Genomic DNA, 7,529 nt, shown 5'->3' on the forward strand with positions numbered 1-7,529 from the left:
GAAGACTATATACTTTACTTGAAAAATATTCCTATAAAATGTGATAATACTAGTGCAATATGTTTAACAAAGAATCTCATTTAACACTCTAGAGCTAAACATATTGATATTGGACATCATTTTATTATAGATCATATTAATAATCATAATATATCTTTAGAGTTTATTGATACAAAATATCAATTAGTAGATATTTTTATAAAACCATTAAATGAGGAATAATTTGATTTTATTAGAAAATAATTAGGTATGTTAAATCTTCTAAATGTATGAATTCTTCTTATATATTTTTCGGATCATTTTCTTGATTTCTTGGTTTTCATAATTTGAGCTTTCTTTTTTAATTAAGATTATTTCCTATCATTCCTTTTCCTTACTATTTACAAAAGAAAAGATTTGTCACGAATGATTTATGGCCTTTCGGTATTCATGACTTGATCTTTTATTTTTTTTAATGCGATGATTGAAATATTTTTTGCAGCATTGAATCCTTCCCTTTTCCTTTCTTTTTTTTTTGTGATAAAGGGGAGAAAAAGACTTGCTACCTTACATATCTCAAGAGAAGTATAAGTGCTAGATTGCACATCTCAAGAGAAAGAGAAGTGTTATCTTGCACATCTCGAGAGAAGCAAAAAGTGCTAGCTTGCACATCTCAAAAAACTTGCTAGAAAAGTAAAACTTGCTAGAAAAGTAAAACTTGCTAAACTTATATATTTAAAAAATCAGATAGTTGCACTTTTCTTCTTTTTGTTGATGATAAAGGGAGAGAAGTAATGACGGATGTTTTGAAAATGTTAAAAGTTTTGGTATCATGCTTGATGATTTTATATTATGCATGATAATAGTTTGAAAATATTAATATTTTGGTATCATGCAATGATATGCATATAATATAAGTAATGATTACTTTTGATATTATAATGATGCATATGATGTATGCAATGTTATGCATACGAAGTGAAAGTAATGATGGTTTGAAATATAAATATTTTGATATCATGTATGTTATACCTTGATGATTTGAAATTATGTTTATAATGTTTGATACATGCAATACTTTAACTTATGATGATGATGCATGCAATGATATATATATAATATAAGTAATGATTACTTTTGATATTATGATGATGCATATGATGTATATAATGTTATGCATATGAAGCGAAAGTAATGATGGTTTGAAATGTAAACATTTTGGTATTATGCAAGTTATACCTTGATGATTTTAAATTATGTTTATGATAATGATGCAATAATGATGTCTTGCATATGATCAATTATGCATGTAATACTTCAACTTATGATGATGTATGCAATGATATACATAAGATCTAAGTAAAAATTACTTTGATATGATGTGTTGCAAATGATCACTATGATTCATGATTAGTTTGACTTGAATTCAAAGTTTATTTTGATATGATATATAGATAGGGGGTTTAGTTAAACTCCATTATCAATTGTAATTAATTGATGAGTTTATGATCTAATCATTGTTTTGAAAAAAGTGATGTAGGATTAACTTCGATCATGAAAAGGTAAAATAATTAAAGCAGAAGAATCAGACGTTGGGGCGGAGTTAGAGATCGGGCATCAGGCTGGAAGAATCGGATATTGCGCCAAGATCGAACATTGTAAGAGTCAACATGCCGATGGATTGGGTGATATGTCGAAAGTTCGAATGACATGCCGGAAGTTCGTCGGGAGTTCGGATGAACCAATGATATGTCGAATAACTTAGATTTCTTGTTTTGTAATTGTTTAGGTCTTGATTATCATAGTTAGGTCATAAATTGAGTTAGTTGTATGTGTAACTATACTAACTAAATTAAGGGTCTATTAGGCTCGTTTTGTCCTAAGCCGCCTTGAATACTTTCTTCTTCTTTGGTAACTTCTTCATTAGTTTAATTTTATTCTTCGATTCTTCTTTTAAAATTTTCTTAAGTTTTATTGTTAAGAGTTCAAAATTATCATCACTTGAGCTTTTACTCGAGTGGTCTTTATTTGTTCTAAGTGTCAAATCCTTCTTGCTCTTTGGAAGGTTGTTCTTATGTTCATCAAGTTCATTATATACCTTGTACATCATTTTATAGGTCATCAAAGACCGAATAAGTTCTTCAATCGGAAAATGGTTCAAGTTATTTAATTCTTGAATAGCTGTTACTTTAGGATCCTAATTTTTAGAAAGAGAACGTAAAACTTCATTCACAAGTTCAAGATTCGAAAAACTTTTACCAAGAGCTTTTAAGCTATTGATGACATCCGTAAAACGAGTGTACATATCAACGATAGTTTCGCTTGGCTTCATTCAAAATAATTCAAAATCATGCATCAAAAGAATAATTTTCGAATCTTTAACTTTACTAGTGTCTTCACGTGTGATTTCAAGAGTGCGTCAAATATTATATGTGGTTTTATAAATAGAAACTTAATTGAATTTATTTTTATTCAAAGCACAAAATAAAGCATTCATAGATTTGGTGTTCAAAGAGAAAGTATTTTTCTCCAAATTATTCCAATCGTTTATTGGAAGAGAAGACTTTTGAAATTTATTTTCAGTAATATTCCATAAATTGAGATTCAACAAAAGCAAAAAAACTCTTATCTAAGTTTTTCAATAAATGTAGTTCGTCTCATTGAATATAGGAGGACGAATAATAGAGTGACCCTCTTGAAAACTAAAAAGAGTCATTTCTCTTGGGTGTTAAACCAAATGAGAAAGAACGTAGCTCTAATACCAACTGTTCGGATCGAGTTGGCACTAAGGGGGAAGGGGGGGGAGTAAATTAGTGTAGTGATAAAACTTACATCGGTTTGAAAAATTTTCATTTTGATAAAAACCAATATCGGAAATGCTTAACTTTAAAAGTGTACGGAAGCATAGTGAAAGTAAAAATTAGTTTGCAATGAAGGAAAATAACAAGAAGTAAATACAAACCGAGTTTTATAGTGATTCGGTCGTCATGACCTACGTCCACACTCGATTCCTCTTCCATCGAAGCCACCGGCATCCACTAACAATCTTCCTTCAATGGGCGAAGATCAACTACCCTTTTATACTCTTTCTCCTTTTCACGGGTTTATGAGACAACCCTTACAAGCCTTTCTTTCTTAGACTTCACTTCTCCCTTTTAAACGAACTTCTAAATACTAGGAAGAATTTATCCTAAATCCTAAGAGAGTTTTCTAATTTTTTAAGTATTCTTTTCCCCTTTTTTTAACTCAATTTTGTGCTCAATTCTTGCTGTTCCATGTAGGAATATTTGGGATATTTATGAACTCCAAATGGCTTCAAAATTAGAGCAAAAAAAAGTCTCATCACGGGTACTAGTAGTACCACCACCTATGTTGGGTGGTACCACCGCCTACAGTATTGATACTAGGCAGTGGTCTAGCAGTACCACCACCTAACACTGGGCGGTACCACCGTTTGACACAGTCTCAGAGACTGTCTTAGAGACTAAGCCACTAGCGGTGACGTCACTTAACCCAACTTTTGGGTCAATGAATGGGCCTTTCTCTTGGCCCAAAACAATCCTACTTTGGACCTAGTTGGCCCCTAATTGAGTTATCCTAATTATATTCTAAACTAACTCAATATAGACATAATTGATTACAAACGAATCCTATGTTGTCCAGTAGATCATTGGTTCTTCTGATGCTTTGTCCGATCCTTCAGCACATCGTCCTCTCCTTTAGCGTATTGCCCAATCAGCATATTATCTTCTCATAATATCCGATCTCCTTAGCATAATGTCTGATCTTCTTGGCCCGATGCCTGAATGCATGGACCGAAGCCTTCTGTCGAGACGCCGACCGATCCTCCAACTTGACGTCCAATCTTCTTATATATTTTCTTCGGCCCAACGTCTGATTCCTCCTGCTTTAATCGATTTGCCTTTTCTGATCTAGTCCTGTATCACTTAAACACACATCAGATGACAAACACATCAATTGATTTCATCATCAAAATTTAAGATTGAACACTAACTACGATAGTTAAGGCTAAAACAATTACGATACAAACAATCTAAGTTGTCTAGCACATTAATTGTTCAACCAAACTCTCGATAAACTTCCAGCAAACTTTCAGCGAACTCCTAGCGAACTTCCAATGAACTTTTGGCGAACTTCCGGTGAGCTTTCGATAAACTCCCAGTGAACTTCCAATGAGCTTTCACTGCATCATTTGATCCTTTGGTGTATCCCATGATTCATCCGATCCGATACCCGATCATTAACTCTGGCCATAATTTGATTTTTCTTTAATTGGTTTACCTTTTTCATGATCGTAATTAGTCTTGTATCACTTATCTCAAAACATAGATTAGATCATTAATTCATCAATTGATTTCATCATCAAAATACGAGATTCAATAATATCATATGCTAAGGCTTATATTTTCTGCATAAATTTTTTATCATAAGATTTTCACCTATTTAGAAAGTCAAATGTCATAGAAACATTACATGATTCCATCTTAATTAAGTATAAATAGACAAAAAACAAGGAGAAAATAAAGAAAAATGACATACTATTCAGATGTTAGAAAAATTATAAAATATAAAAAAAACTCTAAATTAAAAAATATTGGCATATGTCTATTTGAGTCAAATTCAAAGCTTTCATAAAAAATTCAAATAATGAGGACTAGTCCTTGTATATAATACACTAGTTTGGTGTGACCTAAAAAATAGTGTATTGTATACTTAGACTTATATTTTCTATACAAATTTTTTGTCATGGGTTTTTCACCTATTTAGAAGGTAAAATGTAAAAAAATATTACATGATTTCATCTAATTCAATTAAAATAAAAAAGAGAAAATAATACATTGTTCAAATGCTAAAAAATAAAAAATAAAAAAATAAATTAGAAAAATAATAACATATGTCTATCTGGGTCAAATTCAAAGCTTTTATAAAAATTCTAAATTAATTGGACTAGTCTTGATATGTGATATATTATTTTTAGTCCAACCTTAAAGATAATATATCGAATACCACAACTTATATTTTCTATACAAATATTTTACCTTATGTATTCCACCTATTTAAAAGGTCAAATGTTAGAAAATATTGCATGATTCATCTTAATTCATTGAAATAGAAAAAATAAAGAGAAAATAAGAAAATAAAACACTTTAGGAGATGAAATTTGAGAAAAATATCAAAAAAATTTAAATTAGAAAAACAATGGCATATATTCATCTTGTCCAATTCAAAGTTTCATAAAAATTTCAAATAATTTTGACTAGTTTTGAAATGAGATACACTATTTTTTATGACCCCAAAAATAGTGTATCTTATACTTGGACTTGTATTTTTTGCATAAATGTTTCACCAGTCTATCCACCTATTTAAAGGGTTAAATATCAAAAAATATTGCATGGATCCATTATGATTTGGTGGAAATAAAAAAATTTAGGGAAAATAAGAAAATATCACATGGTTCAGATGCTAAATAATTTGAAAAAAAATGTTAAAATTCTCTATATTAGAAAAATTATATCATATATCCATTTTGATTCAATTTATTTTTTTATAAAAATTTTAAATAATTTGGACTAGTCCTAATATGTGATATATTGTTTTTGGTCTAACCCTAAAAACAATGTATTATATACCAAGACTTATATTTTCTGTGTATATTTTTTATCATACGTTATCCACCTATTTAGATAGTCAAAGATCAAAAAAATATTATATGGATTTATCGTAATTCAATGACAATAAAAAAACATAGAGAAAATAAAAAAATGACACTTTTCAAATATAGAAAAAATCAGAAAATTATCTTAAAAATTATTTAATTAGAAAATTTGATATAGAAGTGCATCGAAGTGTAATGCAAGTATTGAAAGTTTCAAATTGTTTGGAGCAGTCCTAATATACTATATAATATTTTTTCATTTGATCTCAAAAGTAGAGTATGGTATGCTAGGATTTTTTTTTTTCCAGATTAAATTTTTATCATTGATTGTGAACCTATTTAAAGTTAAATGTCAAAAACTATTAAATGGAGTTGTTAGAACCCTTGCATATTGGGTTGATCTCTTTACGGGATCGGCCTCCTTAAAACTCTAGGGATTTCTTCCTCAAAATTGCTGCTCAAATGCTGCAGAAAAGATTTATCTATAACTTAAGAAAAGAAGATGAATACATGGCTATATATAGGGCTTCTAAACCCTAACTCATAATAGGACTTCTAACCAACTCCTAATATGACTCCTACTCAAGACTCATATTCCTTTACAACTCCTAATGCTTTTCTAAGAAATAACCTCCTAACTCTAGTCCTAGAGGCTGCTTCCTAAGTGAGTTACCCCTTTTGCCCTCAACCCTAACCGACCAGCCTAGTAAAAGTGGCAACGGCTAGGAAGCCCAAATGCCCAAATATAAACCCTAGTCATTCTTCTTTATAGGATAGAGGCGGCTATGTGGGGTTTATTACAATCTCACAGAGTTTTATTAGCTACTTCTTGGTTAAGTAGGACCCAACCCTACTAGGGTCCTATCAAGCCCGCTCTCTCCAAATCAGTCTTGTCCTCAAGATTGAGATTCCATGAACTCAGGGAACCAAGTCTTCAGCTCCTCATATGATTCCCATGTGGCATCTTCAAGTGGTAAATTATTCCAATGCACTAGTACTTCAGTAGAGGGACGTCGGCAAAGTATCACGATCCTGCGATCGAGGATGGCTTGTGGTTGGGCTTGAATAACTCCATCCTCAGTGGTGTTAGGCAGTTGGATCTAGGGTGACTCGTGTTCTCCCAACTTGGGCTTCAAGCATGACACGTAGAAGATAGGGTAAATTTTGGCATCCTCGAGCAATTTAAGTATATACGCCACGGCTCCAATATGCTCTATGATATGATAGGGCCCATAAAAACGTGGGGATAACTTAATGGAGGCTCAAGTGTTAATGGAGAGTTGCTTGTATGGTTGTAGACTAAGATAAACCCAATCTCCTACTAAAAATTCTTTTTCACTTCGTCGTGTGTCGGCTTGCTGCTTCATTCTGGCTTGAGTGGTAAAGAGATTATCCTTTAACAGTTGTAGGAGTTTGTCCTTATTAATCAATTCTTGATTGACCTGATCTACCTTAGCCGAGCCAATTACATACTTTGGAATCACAAGGGTCTGTCGACCATATAGTGCTTCATAAGGGGCACATTTTGTAAATGAATAATATATAGTATTATACCACCATTCGGCTCAGGGAAGCTATTTCGCCCACTCCTTTGGCCGGTCGCTGGCGAAACATTGAAGGTACATCTCTAAACACCTATTTACTACCTCTGTTTGGCTGTCAGTTTATGGATAATATGCTGTGCTCATCTTGAGTTTGGTGCCTTGTAACTGAAATATCTCGGTCCAAAATTTACTAGTGAAGATCCTGCCACGATAACTTACAATGGACCTTGGCATCTCATGTAGTTTAATAATATTTTCTATGAAAATCTATGCAATACTAGCAGCAGTGTAGGGATTTTGCATAGCATAAAAATGAGCACATTTCGTAA

Source organism: Musa acuminata, chromosome BXJ2-3 (assembly GCF_036884655.1).
Source record: "Musa acuminata AAA Group cultivar baxijiao chromosome BXJ2-3, Cavendish_Baxijiao_AAA, whole genome shotgun sequence".
Classification (NCBI taxonomy): Eukaryota; Viridiplantae; Streptophyta; class Magnoliopsida; order Zingiberales; family Musaceae; genus Musa; species Musa acuminata.